Source organism: Nycticebus coucang, chromosome 16, assembly GCF_027406575.1.
Source record: "Nycticebus coucang isolate mNycCou1 chromosome 16, mNycCou1.pri, whole genome shotgun sequence".
NCBI classification, from domain to species: domain Eukaryota; kingdom Metazoa; phylum Chordata; class Mammalia; order Primates; family Lorisidae; genus Nycticebus; species Nycticebus coucang.
Genome location: NC_069795.1, coordinates 9,647,008 through 9,668,958, shown reverse-complemented (window position 1 = coordinate 9,668,958; position 21,951 = coordinate 9,647,008). Strand labels below are relative to the sequence as shown.

The window sequence follows — 21,951 nt, the reverse complement described above, 5'->3', positions numbered from 1 at the left end:
CACCGGTCCCATATGCCAGAGGTGGCGGGTTCAAACCCAGCCCCAGCCAAAAACCACAAAAAAAAAAAAAAAAAAACTCAGAGAAATAATAAAAACCTGTTGTTTAAAAAAAAAAGAAAAGAAAAGAAAACAGAAAGAGAGGAAGTTAATAACTTGATGGGACATCTCAAGCAAATGGAGAAGGAAGAACACTCCAACCCCAAACCCAGCAGAAGAAAAGAAATAAAATCAGAGCAGAATTAAATGAAATTGAAAACAAAAGAATTATACAACAGATCAATAAATCCAAAAGTTGGTTTTTGAAAAGATCAATAAAATAGATAAACCTTTGCCCAACCTAACCAGAAAAAAAAGGGTAAAATCTCTAATTTCATGAATCAGAAATGGTAATGATGAAATAACAACCGACCCCTCAGAAATTCAAAAAATCCTTAACGAATACTACAAGAAACTCTACTCTCACAAATATGAAAATCTGAACGAAATCAACCAATACCTGGAAGTATGCCACCTACAAAGACTTAGCCACAATGAGGTGGAAACGTTGAACAGGCCTATATCAAGTTCTTAAATAGCATCAACTGTACAAAATCTCCCTAAAACGAAAAGCCCAGGACCAGATGGCTTTACGTCAGAATTCTACCAAACCTTTAAAGAAGAACTAGTACCTATATTACTAAACCTCTTCCAAAATATAGAAAAAGAAGGAATATTACCCAACACATTCTATGAAGCAAACATCACCTTGATCCCCAAACCAGGGAAAGACCCAACAAGGAAAGAAAATTATAGACCAATATCACTAATGAATATTGATGCTAAAATACTCAATAAGATCCTAACAAACAGAATCCAACAACACATCAAAAAAAATTATACACCATGACCAAGTCAGATTTATCCCAGGGTCTCAAGGCTGGTTCAATATACATAAATCTATAAATGTAATTCAGCACATAAACAAACTAAAAAGTAAGGACCATATGATTCTTTCAATTGATGCAGAAAAAGCTTTTGATAATATCCAGCATCCCTTCATGATCAGAACAATTAAGAAAATTGGTATAGAAGGGACATATCTTTAACTGATAGAGGCCATCTATAGCAAACCCACAGCCAATAACATATTGAATGGAGTTAAATTGAAATCATTTCCATTTAGATCAGGAACCAAGCAAGGTTGCCCATTGTCTCCATTGCTCTTTAACATTGTAATAAAAGTTTTAGCCATTGCAATTAGGGAAGAAAAGGTGATCAAGGGTATTCACATAGGGTCAGAAGAGATCAAACTTTCACTCTTCGCAGATGATATGATCATATATCTGGAAAACACTAGGGATTCTACTACAAAACTTTCAGAAGTGATCAAGGAATACAGCAATGTCTCAGGCTACAAAATCATCACCCATAAATCTGTAGCCTTTATATATACCAACAATAACCAAGCCGAAAAAACAGTCAAGGACTCTATTCCTTTCGCAGTAGTGCCAAAGAAGATGAAATATTTGGGAGTATACCTAACAAAGGATGTGAAAGATCTCTACTAAGAGAACTATGAAACTTTAAGAAAAGAAATAGCTTGAAGATGTTAACAAATGGAAAAATATACCATGCTCATGGCTAGGAAGAATCAACATTGTTAAAATATCTATACTACCCAAAGCAATATATAATTTTAATGCAATTCCTATTAAAGCTCCATTGTCATATTTTAAAGATCTTGAAAAAATAATACTTCATTTTATATGGAATCAGAAAAAAACCTCGAATAGCCAAAACATTACTCAGCCATAAAAACACAGCAGGAGGAATCATGCTACCAGACCTGAGACCGTACTATAAATCGATAGTAATCAAAACAGCATGGTATTGGCACAAAAACAGAGAAGTAGATGTCTGGAACAGAATAGAGAACCAAGAGATGAATCTAGCTATTTACCGTTATTTGATCTTTGACAAGCCAATTAAAAACATTCAGTGGGGAAAATGGTGCTGGGTGAACTGGCTGGTGATCTTAAAAGACTGAAACTGGACCCACACCTTTCACCATTAACTAAGATAGACTCTCACTGGATTAAAGATTTAAACTTAAGACATGAAACTATAAAAATACTTGAAGAAAGTGCAGGGAAAACTCTTGAAGGAATCGGCATGGGTGAATATTTTATGAGGAGGACTCCCCAGGCAATTGAAGCAGTATCAAAAATACACTACTGGGACTTCATCCAACTAAAAAGCTTCTGCACAGCCAAGAACATAGTAAGTAAAGCAAGCAGACAGCCCTCAGAATGGGAGAAAATATTTGCAGGTTATACCTCCGATAAAGGTCTAATAACCAGAATCCACAGAGAACTCAAACGTATTAGCAAGAAAAGAACAAGTGATCCCATCTCAGGGTAGGCAAGGGACTTGAAGAGAAACTTCTCTAAAGAAGACAGATGCACGATCTACAAACACATAAAAAAAGCTCATCATCCTTAATCATCAGAGAAATGTAAATCAAAACTACTCTGAGATATCACCTAACCCCAGTAAGAGTAGCCCACATAACAAAATCCCAAGACCAGAGATTTTGGCATGGATGTGGAGAAAAGGGTACACTTCTACACTGCTGGTGGGAATGCACACTAATACGTTCCTTCTGGAAGGATGTTTGGAGAATACTTAGAGACCTAAAAATAGACCTGCCATTCTATCCTATAATTCCTTTACTAGGTTTATACCCAGAAGACCAAAAATCACAATATAACAAAGACACCTGTACGAGAATTTTTATTGCAGCCCAATTCACAATTGCTAAGTCATGGAAGAAGCCCAAGTGCTCATCAACCCACGAATGGACTAGCAAATTGTGGTACATGTATACCATGGAATATTATGCAGCCTTAAAGAAAGATGGAGACTTTACCTCTTTCATGTTTGCATGGATGGAGCTGGAACATATTCTTCTTAGCAAAGTATCTCAGGAATGAAAGAAAAAGTATCCAATGTACTCAGCCCTACTGTGAAGCTAAATTATAGCTTTCACATGAAAGCTATAACCCAACTATAGCACAAGACTATGAGGAAAGGGCCAAGGAAGGGGAAGGGAGGGGGGAGGTTAGAGTGGAGGGAGGGTAATGGGTGGGGCCACACCTACAGTGCATCTTAGAATGGGTACAGGGGAAACTTACTAAAGGCAGAATACAAATGTCTACATACAATAACTAAGAGAATGCCATGAAGGCTACGTTGAACAGTTTGATGAGAATATTTCAGATTGTATATGAAACTAGCACATTGTACCCCTTGATTGCACTAATGTACACAGCTATGACTTAACAATAAAAAAAAGAAAACCAAAAAAAATAAAGAATAAAAAAGTAAATGCAACAGATAGCAAGGCAGCTATCAAATATTTCTAGTGTCATCCCAAGAAGACTCAAGAGCCATTGGTGAAAGTGACTCCCACTGGTCAAAGACAGAACGATGTAAACTCCTATATGGATGAGAATTTCAGTGGATCAATACTCATCAAATGTGTTTAAATCCATGAGTTCATAATAACATTTTTTTCAAGCCTAGTTGGTAAACTTTTGAAATTAATACATTATCTTAAAAGGAAAGTATCGAATGTTTTTTTTAGTTTCCTGTATGGACTACACCACTCCATAGCTGATCAGTAGATGAAAGAGAATATCGTCTTATAAAATCATTCCAGCTAATAAAGATAGAATTAGGACATCTTGATTGTCCACCACCACCCCTATGAATGAATGGATCCAAGCAATATGCCTCAGATATGCCAACATCAAAGCCCATGAGCAGTCAGGCTCCCCTGTGAAAGAACACAGCCCATCTGTAGTCTGCCAGCACGAGACTCTGAGCCTGAAGCTGGCCCATTTTATAAGAGGACAGACAGAGCATTTGAAGGTCCCCTGATCTGTCTCTTGATTCAACAGTGTTGAATTTCATTTCTTCCAGCCTCTGCCCACTTTCTGATCTCCTCTCCACCTGAAATCTCTGGAACCACTTTCTTAGCCATCTTGCCCACCAACCATGAGCCTACAGATTCATCAGAATTATCACCTCCCCACACACCCCCAGGTGGAGGCAGCAGCAACCGCCCAGCCAGTTTGCACCTGCCAGCCTCTTGCACCTACCTCTGCCTGGGATACTGATATGGGGCGGGACTGATATGGCTCTGGAAGGCAGAGAGCCATCTCCTCCATTGGCTGAGTAGCAGGGCCAGGGCACCAAATGTCCCTTGAAGATGCAAATCCAGTGTGGCTGCCATACACCCTCCCAGGGGGAGCAGAAACCTCCTCCTTACAGGTGGAGCACACAGCTCTGGACACCACGCAAGCTGCCGCGCGCTGCAGAGAAACCTGAGCCAGGCTCCTTTGGCTCTTCATGGCCTGGGCCCTACACAGCCCCCCATGGCCATGACTTCCTGGCTGCCCTACAGTCAATTGCCTGTGAGAATCATCCTTCCCAAAGGAAAGAAGTCATTATCATTTTCCATGATCTTGGTTTGATACCTTGACAATCTCATGACACCTGAACCTCAAATTGAAAAGTGGCTTTTATCCCCCAAAGACTGTATTTCTAATGTTTATGGGTAAACAAACCTGTTCTCTTAATTAATGTCGATACCTTCTAAGGAGGCCAAACTTGACTTTCTCAGCATCAAATTAAGAAGCTATATTTCTAGGCCTTAAGTCATACACATCCATGAACGCACAAAGGCACAATGGCAGAGCCTGCCTAGCCTCACTGCTCAGATGGACCCAAAGCTAACCAAAGGCAGAGAAACAAAGGTAGCAAGCCATTAAGAGCCTGCATGGAAACACAGATGGCAAGAAGACACAGTAAGCCTCAGAAAAACTAAGCCAGGGCAGAGATTCGAAGAGCAGAACAATAGACGAGTGGCAGGCCGTGGAGAAGATTTATCAGGTATGGAAGGAGACAGGGTTAAGAGATGAGAGAGGAATGTCAGCTCCATGTCCTTGCCAATATCCTTCATGGCTAATTACACCCTGACAGCCTACAAATTCCTTTAATAGTTTTCAATGGAGAAACTATTCTTCTACCCACCCCTGCAAATATTAAGCAGTATAGCTGGTTTAGACTGGCCTCCAGAATCACCCAAGTTGTGTTGATTATCAATGGTGGGTGTGGCTGAGAGCAAGAACAAGAATGCATTCTTCTGGGAGGCTTTTTGGCAAAAATCACCATGTATGGTAAATACCAGATTTCACACAACCAATGTCCATATTTCCCAACTGAAACAAGTGTCTGAAGACAATCTCCCTCTCTCCTCCCCCACTCCACCATCCCTGTAAGACCCACGGAGCAGCTAACCTCTCCGACCAGTAGACACTTAGAGACAAAGGATTTCTCTCTCCCTCACTACACAAGGGTTCCAGTTTCACATACGTCAGCTAAGAGACAAAAAATCCATCATTTCAGAGAAAAAAAAAACTCACTCATCTCCAACCAGCTGTTTCTTCTTCCAGATGAAGATGATAAAATAAAGCAATTCCCCTGCAGTGACTTTACAGCCACAATTCAGGAGAGGGGGGAAGTAGTGGTAGGGTGACAGATGACCTTCAGAACCCTACACCACAGTTCTTCAGTGGTGAGTCTACACCCAATTGTTTTAACAAAGCAGAAACGAGTCAAAAGCCCAGTCAAAGGAACTCGTTCTATAAAGAGAGTGAACTATCTGAGGGGCAAAAGAGAAGAACAAAATATGATGCAATGATACATTTCAAAACTATTAAGAAATGACTATAATTGTAGGGTGGTGCCTGTGGCTCAACGAGTAGGGCGCCGGCCCCATATGCCGGAGGTGCTGGGTTCAAACCCAGCCCTGGCCAAAAACTGCAACCAAAAAAAGAAATGAGTATAATTGTGATGGATGTGTTACTCAGTTCAATGTAAACATTTCACATTATATACAGAAGCAGTACCCTGAACCCCATAAATGCATCAATATGCAAAGTTATGATTTAATAAAAAATAATTCAAAAAAATAACAACATATGTGTCAAGTCCCCAAAAGTAAGGCCCGTGTCTACTCAAGGTCACAGACTTTGGAGTCAGGCACACTTGCTTCAAATTTTTCTCTTGCCATTAACCCCTCTGTGTCCTTTAAAAGCATTAATATTCTCACTGAAAAGCAGGGGAAACAAGACAGTCTACCAAACAGGGGTGAGTGAATTCAGCCCAGGGGTCAGGAATGGCTGCAGTAGTTACAACAATGTGTCCCATATCAGTGAGTCAACTTTTAGCATAGAATTTATTATGTCATAGGCCTAAATCTTTCTAAAATGTTGTACTGTTTAGGGATCCTTGAAGATAGTGAAGGAGTTAATAACAGTGCATTACCGCTGTAGCACCAGCGGTGAGTCAAGGCTCCCCTCAAGCTGTCTGTGTGAGGGTGTGAGGGACCCACCATGTTAAAGGCACACAGACCTCTCCTCCAGCCCATCCCCATGCATGCCACTGTTATCCCCCTTTTGGGTATGAACTGGAAGGTGATGTCATTTGTGGAAGGAATTTCTCCAAGATGTGGAAAGCCTTCCCCACGAGCACTGATTTAAGGCTAAAAGTGGTTTATCACTTCCATGGGTGAAGACAGGGGTGAAGAATGGTGAGGCTTACAATTGTCCTCACATCAGCAGAGAACTTAGATGTGTGAAAGTCTTTTTAACGTTGCTAATTTAGTACAGTATCCCTACTTAAACACAACCGAACACCCTCGGTCTGCCCAGAAACTTTTGCATGTCCAACTGCATATTCACTGATGATTTCAGAATTGCTGCCTCCAGCCCAGACCTTGTCTATGAATCCCCAAATCATAAATCCCACACAGGCACTTCTAATTCCACACGTCCAAGCCTAACTTATGATCTTCTGCCCAAATCGGGGCCCATCTTCCCTTCACCTCTGTATCTCCCTCAGCTTATCTTCCTGCACCAGCTTTGCTGGGTGGACACTGAGGACCATCCCTGCCACCCTTTTCTCCATCTTCCCAACACACCTCATAGCCAACTCCTCCCAGCACAGTCCACATGAGGTCTCTTCTCTCCAATTCAGCAGCCACAAACATACAAGCCTAGCTCATATGTTGCATGAACTAGTCCCCCAGCATCTCTCTGTCCCTATCCTGCTTTCTTCCCCGCAGTTGCCAGCTTTTCAAAGTTCCACCAAACCCACTTTGGCTTCCCATTATCCTCCAGGGAAGACGCCCATGTGCCTGGCCTAGAACACTTACCAGGATCTGACCCCACAGACGTTTCCCTGCCCTGAGCTCCAGCCAGAGAGCTTCAACCAGGTGCCCACTCCTATCAAAGGGTCTTTATCCTCCCATGTTCCCCCCACCCCACCCCCCGGAGCTCTTTTTCTCCTAACTGGGGGAAAATATGGAAGCATATGGCCAATTCCTGCTTGTCCTAAAATTCTCTGTGCAAAAATTGCTTCCCAGGAGACTACATTGGTCAGATTCTTTGGTCTCGGGGTTCCATATGTCCACAGGACCATATCTCTGTCCTGCATTTCTCTCCTTAGCACTGGCCTCTATTCCCTCCGGGTCATGCCTGTGCCACTGTCTGCTGCCACTAAATGTGAGCTCAACGACAGCAGGGACTGTGGCTGGTTTGTCCACCAGTATAGCCCCACTACCAACCCGTGGAAAAAGTAGGCACCTAATAAAAGCACAGTGAATATGAATGATGTATCTGGTAGGAGGATGGGGAGATTTAAGTGTGATCATAAAAAGGGTTCCAGAGGCCAGGCCTGGTGGGGCTCACCTGTAGTCTCAGCTACTCAAGAGACTGAGGCAGGAGAATCACTTGAGCCCAGCAGTTCCAACCTCTAGTGCATTATAGTGGTGCCTGTGAATAGCCACTGCACTCCAGGCTGGGTGACATCAGAATACTCTGTCTCTGAAAAATAAAAATTAAAAAATAGATGTTTACATGGATGGAGCTGGAACATATTCTTCTTAGTAAAGTATCTCAAGAATGGAAGAAAAAGTATCCAATATACTCAGCCCTACTATGAAACTAATCTATGGCTTTCACATGAAAGCTATAACCCAGTTATAACCTAAGAATATGGGGAAGAGGGAGAGGGAGGGGAGGGAGGGGGGGTGGGTGGAGGGAGGGTGATTGGTGGGATTACACCTGCGGTGCATCTTACAAGGGTACATGTGAAACTTAGTAAATGTAGAATATAAATGTCTTAACACAATAACTAAGAAAATGCCAAGAAGGCTATGTTAACCAGTGTGATGAAAATATGTCAAATGGTCTATAAAACCAGTGTATGGTGCCCCGTGATCACATTAATGTACACAGCTATGATTTAATAACAATAAAAAATAAATTAATTTTTAAAAAAATTAAAAAAATAGGTTCTATGCCATAGCACTCTACAGAGGGTGACTGAGACTCTGTTTCAAAAAAAAAAATAGGTTCTGGAGAACAAAATTCCAGAACATGGCAAAGGAAGATCAGAGGGGCTCTTGCTCCCCAGGAAAATGCTGCAAACATCCTTATCTTTGTCACTTCTAGAAAATTCTATAGGAAAAGAGGGTGCAAACACTTGAGCATCTTCTAGAAAAAAAAAAAAGAGGAAAATGTAAATGTCCCAAAGAATGTGAGAATGTAAGAAATTGGACTTAATCTATAGTTTTGGAAAGTGAACAAGATTTCATAAATGCATTTTATATCTTTGACAAATCATATAGCCCCTCCCCCATCTTAAAATCTGTTGGAAATTTCCAATTCAGGAGGAGAAATAGTCCCCAGCCTCACTTCAAGGTGTCCAAGGAAGTGAGACTAAATAGCGGTTTTGTGATGTGTCACAAAGCCACAGTGAGCTTCATAAGGGAGATGGAAAAAGACCCATCCTGGCCACAGCACGGAATCCCTCAGCTGGGAGCCGGGACTGGACAGGCGTCCAGGCTGAGACGGTGGGAGGATGTTCTCCCAAACGCAGGAAAGACCCCAATCACGCATTTGTTCTGTTTAGCTAATTACGTGTTTTTAAAAAAGGCAGACATGAAAATGAACGTTTCTCACCTGTATACCTCTGCTTAAAATAAAGCTTTTGTGAGGCATCTTGAAGGAATTGAAACCCTAAAAATGCAAGGAAAAAACCATCTTGCAGAAAAACTGGCACCCTCCTCGAAAAATGATTGTTCAGTTTTTTTCCAGCACTACAGGTGAAAGTTTGTTTCTTTGTTTACCTTTCAAACTTCACCTTGAAAGCAACACATGTGATAATTTGACATTGCCTGGTAAACAGGACAACAGCATTCTAAACTCCAGCTTTAAATAAAGGTGAAAAATGACTACATGGCTGGGTTCTCTGGTCTCAGCTCTCAAGATTGAGAAAATGTTAGAAAATGAAATCCCACGAATTACACGGTGTTGCCACGCAACCAGCTTTCTCTTACCCCTCCTGGATGGCTTCACTTCTGAATCCCCCACGGGCGATACCCATCTCCTCTGCCAGAACTACCTTCAAACCAACACAGAGCCCCTTTCTTCTAAGTTTACTAAACGTTAATCTTCACCCCTCTGACATCTCTTGCCTTGGCAAAAACCCTAAAGCTTTCAGGGAGGTTAACAAACAGTAGGTGTCAGCCTAAGGGTTAAGAATTCAGGCTCCCAGATGATAGTCATCAGTGTATTGTTCTGGAAAATTAAATACACCTGGGCCAAGTATCTTAAGGCTGTGCTCTTTGGAGATGTTTCAATTCTTTCAAAAAAAAAAAAAAAAAAGAACAGCTCAAGAATGTGAACTTCATTTCTCATATCTATTTTCCTGAGCTGCTTCTCTTTCTTTTTTCTCTCTCATTTTTGGTATTTGCTTCTGGTTTTCCCCAGATTTTTAGTTACCCTTGTCCTCATATGAAAAATGCCCTTGTATTCTGCCATCTTAGCAGGACCATCCAATGACAAAGAAGTCCTGATGCACTATCTTTAGACTCAGACTGATCTGCCTGCACAGACCTCCGGAGACAGGGATGAAGGGCGTGTGGGTAGCTCCCCTAGTGGGTAATTCCCTCAAAACTGCTCGCTGAATGACTCCCACGCACCGAACATTGTGCTCGCATGAGGCTCCAAGACACTAATGAGGAGGGCCTGGCTCTTAAGGAACTCGGCTCTGTTAGGAGCAATAGTCTAGAACAGAAGTAGGCACAGCCTCTTTCAGAGGAGTGGACACACGTTACAGAAGGAAGGCCGCAACACAGCAGCTACGTGGCCACGGCTTCACCAGTTGGCGTAGGAGCCTGGTGGCCCTTCCACAGCAGCAGTGGCAAAGGCACAGAAACACGAAAGGACATAGGGCAGTGGAGACACAGGTGTTTCAAGGGGGCCAGACCAGGCCATGGGAAGGGTGACAAATATGAAGTCTAAAAATACCTATGGAAAAGAGATTATGAGAGTTTTGGTGCGCCATGCCAGGAGGTTAGATTTATCCCACGTTAAGAGGAGGGCACAATGCAAAGGGAGTTTCCTTCTAGCAAAGAGCTCAAACAGGAGCTATAGTAGAAAACAAAACACGTTGTCTCCCCTGTGCCTTTCCAACTGAAGACAACTGGGAGGACTTCAGGAAGAAGGTGGCCTTTGAGCCACACTTTAAGCAGAGTTAAGACTGGGGGTGGGGTGATGAGGAAGGATGCCCGGCTGAGAGCAGGGGCACAGGTTGGCGAGCGTGTCATGTGTACGGCTTGTTCAGGAAGGAGTGTGGAGGCTGCCAGGGTCAGCCTGAGGCTGCTGGAGGGTTGGAGGCAGGCTGGGAAGTTCAACTGAGATCGCACTGTGGAGGCCTTGGGATGCCACGGTTGGGATGCCACTCTGGAGCCAGCAGGAGGCCTGCAGGGTTAGGGCTTGGAAGTTCACTCAGGCACATTGTGGAACATGGATTAGATGCAGCGTGAGATGAGGCATGAAGACCAATCCAGAGGCTGCTGCAGAAACTAGCCAAGGGATGGGAAGGGTCCTGGGACTGAGGCTGGGTGGACAGGTGGGTGTGACCCATCTTGAGTTGGATGTGGCCCTGTGCAATGTGAGCAGAAGTGATGTGCCCACGGCCAGACCTGCCATCCAAGCCCCCAGGGGAATCTCTTCATTGCTTTCCCCCTTCCAGCTGGTATGGATGAAGCTGACCTCAGGGTGACCCCAGAAGCCCAGTGAACACAGCTGAGCGTCCAGCAGCCTCAATCCCTGAATGCCTGCATGGACAGGGCCACACTGGTGACCAGCCTCCTCACCCAATACTGTTGCATTAGCAAAATCTAGCCTATTGGTTCTGTGCCATTTTATACTTTGGTATCTATTTGTTAAACCAGTGACACCTACCCTACTAAGATGGTGGCGGTAGGGATGGAAAGAGACAGTCAAAAGACATTGTGATGGTTAGTCCTCAAGACTGGGCTACCCACTTCACGTGCAAGGTGAGAGTCAAAGGCCGTGCCAACACTCCCAGCCTGGATGAAGGTAAGGATTGTGAGGCTGTCAATCTGAAAGAATGACCGTGGAAGGAGATGGTTTGGGGAACAGTAATAAGATCTATTTGGGCTTCAGAAGTTGGGGTATCTGTGGCAGCACCCAGGAGGTGCTGGCATGAGGACTGCCACCAAGGAGACTAACCACAGACACTGGGAGCTGCCGGATGGCTCCAAAACAGCCCACAGTGCCTGGGAAGCCCCCATTTGTACTCTCCTGACATTAAGGAAACATTACAAATGTCAAGGACACCCAATGGCATTAATCAAATATTATTGATAACCTTTTAAGGTAAATATTGAATGAGTTATAGATAAATCATTGTGGGTTAAATAGAAAAAAAAATCCCAGTTCTGCTACTTACAAGCATAGCAAAAAACTTCCTCTCCCAGGGCTTCCATTTTCCCCCTGTGGAAAATGGATACCTCTGTCCTTGCAGCTTGGTTGTGAGGAATGAAATGGGGTCATGTCATCACCAGCCCTTTACACAGGGCTCATCACCCACATGTGTGATTATTGTGAGCCTTTCTTTTAATAACAACAAGAACTGACATTTACTGAATTATCCGAAGTGTTCTTCCTGATTCACCCACTTAACCTTGATTACTCCCCTAGGGAAGTACTACCATTTTCCCCACTATAGAGATGAGGACCAGACCAGAGAGGTTAAGTGGCTTGCTCAAGATCACACAGCTAATGGCAAAGGCTGGGTGTGGCCCCAGCAGGCAGAGTCTGGCTCATGGGCTCCCTCTCCCACATGACACACTCATGACAGAGCACTAACAAGGCACAGTCCTCTCAGGAGCACAGCATCCCTCTTTCTCAGCCTCAGCCCTGACCTAAGACACATCTCCAATGGGTGTAAGCACTTGTGTGTTATTTTTACTGAGCCTTCATTGGGGAGCTGGTTCTCAGCAGGTTTTAAGAGGTTATGAGAACCTCAGCTCACTCCTAAAGAGCAGTTTCACAATAATGGGGAAAAGTCAAGAATTCCAGATCAGTGATGCCAGTCGGGCAGGATAATAATCCAAAGCTGTCCGCAAGCTGCATCTCAATTCCACCAAAGGACATCAGATGGAGCACAGGCCATTCCAAGATTTGGAGGGGAACTGGAGGGCTCTGGCAAGGGCCAAGCCTACTCTGGAGAGAGGCCATCCACTGCACTTAGTTTTTCTTTTTCTCATCTTGGACTGTCAAGACCCGAAAGACAGGTGTCACCACTGGCTTCCAAGGGACTCCATGTGCACACAGGCCTCCTCTCCCTGGTGTGCAGACTGCCTCGGGCACCCTCAGGATTCTTTTTTTTTCTTTCTTTCTTTTTTTTTATGTAAAGTTATAGACCATTTGACATATTTTCATCACACTGGTTAACATAGCCTTCCTGGCATTTTCTTAGTTACTGTGTTAAGAGATTTACATTCTACATTTACTAAGTTTCACATGTATCCACCCTCAGGATTCTGCAGGGCTCACAGACTGTCCTCTCCAAGTAAGGACCTGCCTCCTAGGCTTCGGTGCCCATCACACTCCAGCCTCATCCTCCTCACACAGACTGTCAGAGAATTCCATTCACACTGAGTGCTCAGGGCTGGCCTGGCCATTTTTCTGCAATGGGCATTTTTAGAAGCTGCCCAGGTGTCTAATGTACACACCTTGATCCATAAGATCCACTGATTCAAGCTGTTGTCTGTGGACAGGGAACCAGACCCAGGCTGGTTCACCCCCAGTCGCCCAGCCATGAGAAGGTATGAAGGAAACCCAGTCATCAGGTGGCAGGCGCTCCAACAACTTTCATATTCTCTCTAGGTCTGGAGGAGAGACATGGCCTCTTGTTTCTTCATCCTTCTTTGGTGAACAATCACTTAGCTCTCATTGGTAACTGCAGCTTCCTCCTTCATGAAAGCAGACATCAAGGCAGGGAGAACTTCGGCTCAAAGAGGAAACAGCATTGGTGATGAGCAAGTGGCAGGGGTGACATTCAGACTGGCCTGCGCAGTCATGGAGCTGGGACTTCCTAACACACATAATGGGGACCAGGACCAAGCAGTTCAATGGGCCGGAACACAAAGCAGAGAGGAAAAAAAAAAAATGACGAGAGGCAGATTTAGACACTGGATATTCTTGTAACTATTCTTCAACAACAATTAATTCCCAATTGTATTAATATATATGTGGAAATTGAAGTCCTATCATTGTAATTCTATCTTACTGCAGTTTTAAGAAGTCCCCACCCTAAAAACACTGCAGGGAGATCAAATTGTACTAACCCTGGGAGGCATATGTCATCTGAGGAAGAATTTCCCAACTGTTTGGGGGTCGCCATAAAAAGCATGCGCCACAGACCAAGCAAGGAGGACATCCAAGCAGGGGCTAGACGACAGTCTGGCTGGAAGGTCAGGGAAGTTGCTACCTTAGTGGGAAGCCAGCGGGACATTGAAGGAGGCTTCTAAGCATGAAGAACTGTGGTCTTGGGGTAGGAACTAAGGGTCCCCCTGAGTTTGAGCACCATGTCTGCCCCTTACCTGCTGAGTGCCTGGGCAGATTAGATTCCCCTTCTGTGTTCCTGTTTCCTCCCTGGTAAAACTGGGGTACCTCACAGGGTGGCTGTGAGCAGGAAATGAGTTAATCCATATGGAGGGTCTTAGATTTGTGTACCATGTTGGGGAAAGCTTAGTCACTGTTGCTATCAGGACACTGTTACTTTATGGGCTGTGATTCCTCATCTCTCTCTCTCTAGCACCACATGAACCCTCATAAGGAGGCACACTAAAGAGAACATCCTTTCAGGCACAGACCAGGTACAAGGTGCCGTGTCTTCCGATGGCTCTATTTTTTCTTACTTTTTATCAAAATGAAGCAGCAGGCAAGGGGGGGAGATGAGACATGATTTTAAAAATCGATATCCTTACAACTATCTTTCAAATAGAACTAATTACATTAATTAATCAATTATATTAATACACACAAGCTCTGACAATTACATTTGTGAACTCATCCTAAAAAAAACGCTATGGACTTCATTGCTGAACGCCACTATGGTCACCTGGAAGCACTCCCCTTGGCCATCTGGTGACCATAGTGATATTCAGTAATGAGCTATGTAGAATTTTTTTTCTGGGGGGGTGAGTTTGAGAACTTGTCTGTACCCGTATATAGAGGTGTGCATCTCATCACATGCACATCTGGTTACACAGAATTCAAATGTGTTTCCACCCTCAGCCCTTTGAACGTCACATTTGGTGGGGCAGAGTAGAAGTTCGGACAAGTGGCCTTTCCTGTGTTCCCACCATGGATCCGAAGTGCTGCGTCTTGCAGAGAAGTTTGCCTTGAACTTCCATGCTCTGACCCCACCCCCGGCGAATTTACACACAGAGCACCTTTGTGAATGGAGACTGGGTCGGGCAGGGCACAGAAGGGACCTGTCAAGCCAAATAAGTTGATTCACGCACAAAAATTCCCCAACTGCATTTGTGGGCTAAATTGGAAAAATGTTAGCTGCTCCTGTTTGAGAATGCCACTCAAGTACTTTACTGGGTCCCGGAGCCTTCTGCACACACAGTGCAGTCCACACCTCAGACACACAGCTCGGTGGTCCTTGTGTAGTGTGTGGCTTCAGGAGGTCTGTGTCATTCTGTGGCCAATGCTTTCTGCATAATTGCTGTGTAAACACATCCCTGTCCATGGACATGCTGAGTCAGTGATTGTCCACAAAGTTTAACAAGGTTCAGGTGAGTTTTCAACTCTAGATGCTTGAATAAATCCAGCACCAGGGGCTTCTTTACCTTGTAGGCAGCTGATACCTTTTTATGGGGAGTTCTACTGACTGGGAAGGGACGGTTAGAGATGCTTTCCCCAGTGAAAGCTTTTGAACACTTGAAATGTGGCTGATTTAAATTAAGGTGTGCCATAAAATACAGACCCAACTTCAGAGACTTAGCATCGAAAATATATACATATCAAATACCTTTTATAGAAATTAAAGATGTTAAAATGATAATTTGGCTGTTTTGAATTAAATAAAATTGATTCATAAAATGCTTGTTCCTCTTTACCTTTTCATGTGGCCCTTAGAAAAATTTAAATTACACATATGCCTCACATGGTATTTGGATTGTGCAGTACTGATCCAGAGTAGTTATTAAAACCCTAATCTCATTACAGCGGCCCAGGAATTTGCATGGTTCACGAGCAGCCCGGTGACTGAGATCACTGCCATTTGGGGACTCCCTTTAAAAAGAGTCAGCAAATACATTCCTTTTGGAAAGATGTTTGGAGAACACTTAGAGATCTAAAAATAGATCTGCCATTCAATCCTGTAATTCTTTTACTAGGTATATACCCAGAAGACCAAAAATCACATTATAACAAAGATATTTGTACCAAAATGTTTATTGCAGCCCGATTCATAATTGCTAAGTCATGGAAAAAGCCCAAGTGCCCATCGATCCATGAATGGATTAATAAATTGTGGTATATGTACACCATGGAATATTATGCAGCCTTAAAGAAAGATGGAGACTTTACCTCTTTGATGTTTACACGGATGGAGCTGGAACATATTCTTCTTAGTAAAGTATCTCAAGAATGGGGCGGCGCCTGTGGCTCAAGGAGTAGGGCACTGGTCCCATATGCCAGAGGTGGTGGGTTCAAACCCAGCCCTGGCCAAAAACCACAAAAAAAAAAAAAAATTGAAAGTATCTCAAGAATGGAAGAAAAAGTATCCAATATACTCAGCCCTACTATGAAACTAATTTATGGCTTTCACATGAAAGCTATAACCCAGTTATAACCTAAGAATATGGGGAAGGGGGAGAGGGAGCGGAGGGAGGGGGAGGATAGGCAGAGGGAGGGTGATTGGTGGGATTACACCTGCGGTGCATCTTACAAGGGTACATGTGAAACTTAGTAAATGTAGAATATAAATGTCTTAACACAATAACTAAGAAAATGCCAGGAAGGCTATGTTAACTAGTGTGATGAAAATGTGTCAAACGGTCTATAAAATCAGTGTATGGCGCCCCATCATCGCATTAATGTACACAGCTATGATTTAATAAAAAATAAATAAATAAAGAGTCAGTGACCTGAGCCACGTCTCAGAACACCAGGATTATAGACTCTCTGCTGCTTCTTTCTAACTGGGCATCAGCGTCCTCATCAGCAGAATGGCAACCTCGGATTGGACCTGGAAAGTTGTTTGATTTAATGAATCCACTGCCGTCCATCGAACACTGATTGTCCATCAACCCAGGAACCTAGGCCAGCAGAGATCCTTACACTGAGTGGACCCAGATGGAGGCCAGTGTGACTGAGGCTAGACATTCCTGGTCTTCAGCCCCAGATATTACAGAGGGCTCTGAGATGTGGGTCAGCTGGGGGGTTTGTAAGGAACTGCAGCTAATTCCATCACCATCATCACCGCTACCAGCAACTGACCAAGGCCCTGCTGTGTGTAAATCAGAGCCCATTGGCAGGTCCTAGAACAAACTTGCCTTAAAAGCAGCCAAGATTCCAAGTACCAAGCAGCGGCAGAACCCAGCCCACCCCAAGGAAGTTCACCTGTCATAGCCCTCCCACCTGTTCAGCCAGAAGAACTTTTCTGGCGGGGGGCGGGGACCAATCTCTTTTTCTTTCTTTTTTTTTTTTTTTTTTTTGACCTTACGCAACTATCAATTTCACCTCCAAGGGCACTGACAAAGGTTGCTAACCCAGTCTTACAAACTTTGAAATTCATCTTCCTAACTGTAAAAGGCTTTGCTTTTGGAAAAATAATGGCTCATTCAAAATAAGAATACCTATTCCTAATTTATGGAAAGGAAAAAGTATCTGGTATTGAGATATGGCTGGTAGTTTTATATTAATAATTGCTGTGATAAAATTAATAGCTCCTAAAATTGATGAAACACCTGCTAAGTGTAACTAATGAGAAAAAGGTAAGATCCACAGAGGCCCCACATGTGCTGCATTTCCAGATAAAGGTGGATAACTGTTCATCCTATACCAGCTTTTATGCCTGCCGTAAGCAGATGTAAGCATGATGGGGGAAGTCAGAAGCATACGCTGGTGATTCGGGATGCTCCATGTGGGGCTCCAGTCAGTCATTAAGGGAACTAATCAGGTACCAAATCCTCCAATCATAATTGGTAGGACTATGAAAAAGATTATTTTGAACACACGGGCAGTTACGATGACATACAACTGATCACCACCTTATGGGGGCCTGGATCACCCAGTTCAGCCGAGATTTGGAGATAGGTGGTAGTTCCTACTATCCTGGCTCCATATAAGGTAGCAATATCTTTGTATTTTGCTGAAAATAATCAATGATTAATGAACATAGAAGGGTAAAATAACTGAGCATCAGACTCTAAGTCTAAAGACAGAAGTGGAAACTTCTTTTAACTAAGCCTCCAGGTGAAAATTCACATGGAATTGTAAATTCAAAAGAGCAGCTGCAGTTTTTCCAGGCCTCTCCTCCCTCTCCCCCTCGACTGCAGTAGACTAAACCAGCTGACTAAGGTATCTGCTGGACGTGGATATTACCAATCCATAAGAATTTTGTTAAAGTGTTTGGTTTGCATTCGATCGATGTATGATGAAATCTTGCAGTTCTCAATTTTTTTTTCTTAATTTGAAAAAACCTATTTTTTTTTTTTTTTTTTTTGTAGAGACAGAGTCTCACTGTACCGCCCTCAGGTAGAGTGCCATGGCGTCACACAGCTCACAGCAACCTCTTAACTCTTGGGCTTACGCGATTCTCTTGCCTCAGCCTCCCGAGCAGCTGGGACTACAGGCGCCCGTCACAACGCCCGGCTATTTTTTGGTTGCAGTCTGGCCGGGGCTGGGTTTGAACCCGCCACCCTCGGCATATGGGGCTGGCGCCCTACTCACTGAGCCACAGGCGCCGCCCGAGAAAATCCACCAGACTACCTTAGAAGAAAAGATCTTGTCCCAGACCTTTTCCTTAATCAGTGTAAGAATCCCCCCTTTCTCCCACTGCTTAATCGGTACGACAGAGAAGGACTGGAGGGGGTCCGTCTGCACCTACTCAGACGCCAGGGCTTCTGTGGCCTACACTCTGCAACGCACAGGGAAGGGGCTTTTCCTCCCCTTCAATAGTAACGCCCCACGACACTGTGCCATCACGCTAGAGGACCCCAATTCCACGTCCTGCTTTGCTGGGGACTCCCGCGGTTTCAGCCTTGGCCTCTCCTAGATGACACTGCGGCGTAAGTGCTCATCCTCATGCTCCCGAATGTCACCTTCCAACCAAGCTCACTCGGCAGGGCTCCAGCCCCTTCCACGGGGACTTTACCACCTCAGCCAGACAATTCTTGCCAGTGGCAAGAGGAAGAAGATAAACAAAGTTACAAAACGTGTCATAACCAAACCGGGACCCAAATCATGAGCTAAGGCCCTGAGTAAACACAGGCGGAGACATCCCAGGTGAGCTGTGACTCTGTTTACTGTGGAACGGGGAGTTCTTTCCTCGGCCTCCTCCTCCTGGCTTATCTGATCAGCCGCTCCTCGTTCACACAATCTCCTTCTCAAGTTTCCCATCCCCACACAGGCAGGTAGTGGACACAGAGAAGAACAGAATCAAGGTGGCTGGATTGCGTTTCTTCATCTTTGCCATCACTGTGCTAACGCTATTTCTTTCAAATCAATGGGTTTAAAGGCAGGAGTGTGCAGTACCAGGAGGTCAGACCCACAAATTGTACCACACGTGAGCTCAAATATTTGTGAACGGTTTTGAACTTAATCTCAGAAAGAACACCAGGACTGAGGCCACATGTGTGGGGAGACGGCCTGTTTAACTGAGAGTTCTGATTGATTTCCTTGTAGAACAGAGTTGACCTGTGAGCCTTGGAGTGAAACATTTCCATTTCCTCTCTATTCTGTTGGCCTCTCATGCAGCTACTTCAACATGGGAAGGGGCTACACGGGGCACGAATATAATGAGAAGGTGGGGGTCACTGAGGATCATCTTGGAGGATGGCTGCCACATTTGGCAATCCATTGTTGGCTGTCAGTTTTCCTTGGTGGGGACTATGCAACAGCAAGAGAGATTAGTGTAGGGCACAGATATGTGGAGAGGATGTTCTCACTCTAGCATTGAGTGTTTCCAGTGCCTTCGAGAGAGATCTCTGTTTCTCGGCTTCCGGGTAGGGTAGAGATATGCAGAGAAGACAATCTTAGCCCACTCAGCATATAGCATTTCCAGCTCCCTGTTTATATTCCTAGTGTTTCACTAATGACCAGACCTATTCTTACAAGAGAGAAAACTGAGTTTGTTGCCAAGCAAACCAAGCCTGGTTATTATGGACAATATGTTATGACCATCTTGGTCAGCTCCAATTAGCAAGAAATATGAGCAGTCACTGATTCTGAATAAGAGCACTTAGAGGAAAATGTTATTTTGATGAATGACCAAGATCTTTCAAACCTCAAATTCGCTGCCTGAACTAACTCAAGACTATATTACATAAGTTAATTAGAGCTTTCACACCACTACATTACTCCTGTAATACAATCATTCATTCATTTGTTGAACCTTCTCCCTTTGCACTCAGCACCTAAGAAGTTTGCAAATGCCCATTGAATGAATAATACCACTGATAGTTAAAACTTTGTAATAATTCAACATTTTTAATGTAAATTTTGTGTAGAAAAAACTGGTACTAAGACATCCACTCAACAAAAGATTATACTGATGAAGGTTATGTTGATAAAAATTAAATAACATGAGGAAATAACTATGTCAAATCGGAAAATCAAAAATGACTTTGACAATATTTTTCAAATTGAAAAAAAGCAGCTATTATGAAAATATATTCTAGATGAATAACATGGTAAATTCACACGGTAAATGCTGTTTTAGCATTAAAACACCACTGATAAATTTTCTTTTTTCTAGTTTTTTGTGTTTCTATCTTTTCCTAAAATTTTGAAGAGTTTTATTTTTAGGAGGTGATCTTTAGCTAACACTATACCAGTAAGTAATATATGAAGTAAGACAGTCCGTGGGAAGATCACTGTGCTACTCCTGAGCAGACTACGTCTCCTCACTGCTCAACCTCCTTGTCTGCAAAAGGGAAGACCCAGGAGCATTAATCACTCAGTGTCTGTGTCATGTGCATGGGGGGGACGCTAACCACATCAGACATATGTGGTCATTCTTATTGACATTTAGATGCTTTGTTCAAGTGATCAGGGTAAAAGGGTTAATATGATTGATTCATAAGAGATCTTGGGTTAATTTCCAAAATATAGCAAACACTTTTACAACTCAAAAAATCAAATAACCCAATTTAAAAATGGACAAATGAACAGACATCTCTGTTCTGAAGAAGACATATAAATGTCCAACAGGTATACAAAAAGATGCTCAGTGCTATTAATTATCAAGGAAATGGGAATTACAACCATTGAAGATATCACCTCCTACCTGTTAGGAAGGCTGTTACCAAAAAGACAAGAGATAATAAGTGCTGGTGAGGACGTGGAGAACTGGAGCCCTCGTACACCATTGGCAGGAACGTAAAGTGATGCAGCAGGTGTGCAAAACAGAGTGGAAGTTCCTCAAAAAATTACACATAGAGCTGCCATATGGGCAGCAGTTCCAAGTATATATTCAAAAGAACTGAAATGAGGATCTTAACGAGAGACCCGCACTCCCATGTTTACTGCGGCATTAGTCCCAACAGCAGAGACACAGAGAAGCCCCATGTCCACTGACAGCTGAAGAAGGAAAATGTGGTATACATATGCAACACAATATTATTCCTTCTGTAGAAAGAAGGAAATCCTGTGGTTTGTGACAGCACAGATGAACCTGGAGGGCCTTGTGCTGAGTGAAAGGCTAGTCACAGAGAGACAAGGCCTGCACGCTTCCAACAGGCGAACGCCCGGAAGCTGAGGGCACATTGGTTTGCAGGCTGGGAGATGGGGAATGGGGAGTCACTCAATGGCTGTAAAGTTTCAGTTATGTCAGATGAATACATTCTTGAGATCTGTGGGACATAGTGCTATGATTAAGGGTACAGTAGCGTGTATTTCAAAATGTGTTAAGAGGGTAGGTCTCATGGTAAGCTTTCTTACCACAAAAACAAACAGATACAAGGAAACTTTGAGAGGTTTGTGGAATGTGTGTATTACCTTGATTGTGGAGACAATATCATGGCATTTGCATATGTCCAAACTCATAAAATTGTTCACACTAAATATATTGTATTCTTTGTATGTGTATATCAATGATACCTCAATAAAGCTGTAAAAAACAAAAAAGTATAAGACAGATTTCAGAGTTTCCAAGTTGCTATCACTGTAAAAAGCAAAATAACAAAGAAAATAAAAAATTCCAAAAGCACTGCTTCTTTTTGTTGTTTAGTGTGAGAGATGACAGCCAGACAATTTCTTTACACCCTCACGAGCTCTAGCACAT

The 21,951-nt window shown here is 43.4% G+C and overlaps 1 long non-coding RNA gene across 2 annotated transcripts in view; it reads right to left on the bottom strand.

The window, feature by feature from the left end:
• Positions 1–16,159, bottom strand: part of LOC128567941 (uncharacterized) — an 81,223-nt gene extending 65,064 nt beyond the window's left edge. For both annotated transcript variants that reach the window (XR_008374959.1, XR_008374960.1), the window contains exons 1-3: positions 16,032–16,159; positions 13,160–13,521; positions 7,797–7,931 (exon numbers count right to left, since the gene is read on the bottom strand). This is a non-coding gene — a long non-coding RNA (uncharacterized LOC128567941). The remainder of the gene's footprint in view (positions 1–7,796; positions 7,932–13,159; positions 13,522–16,031) is intronic.
• Positions 16,160–21,951: the final 5,792 nt, after the last annotated feature.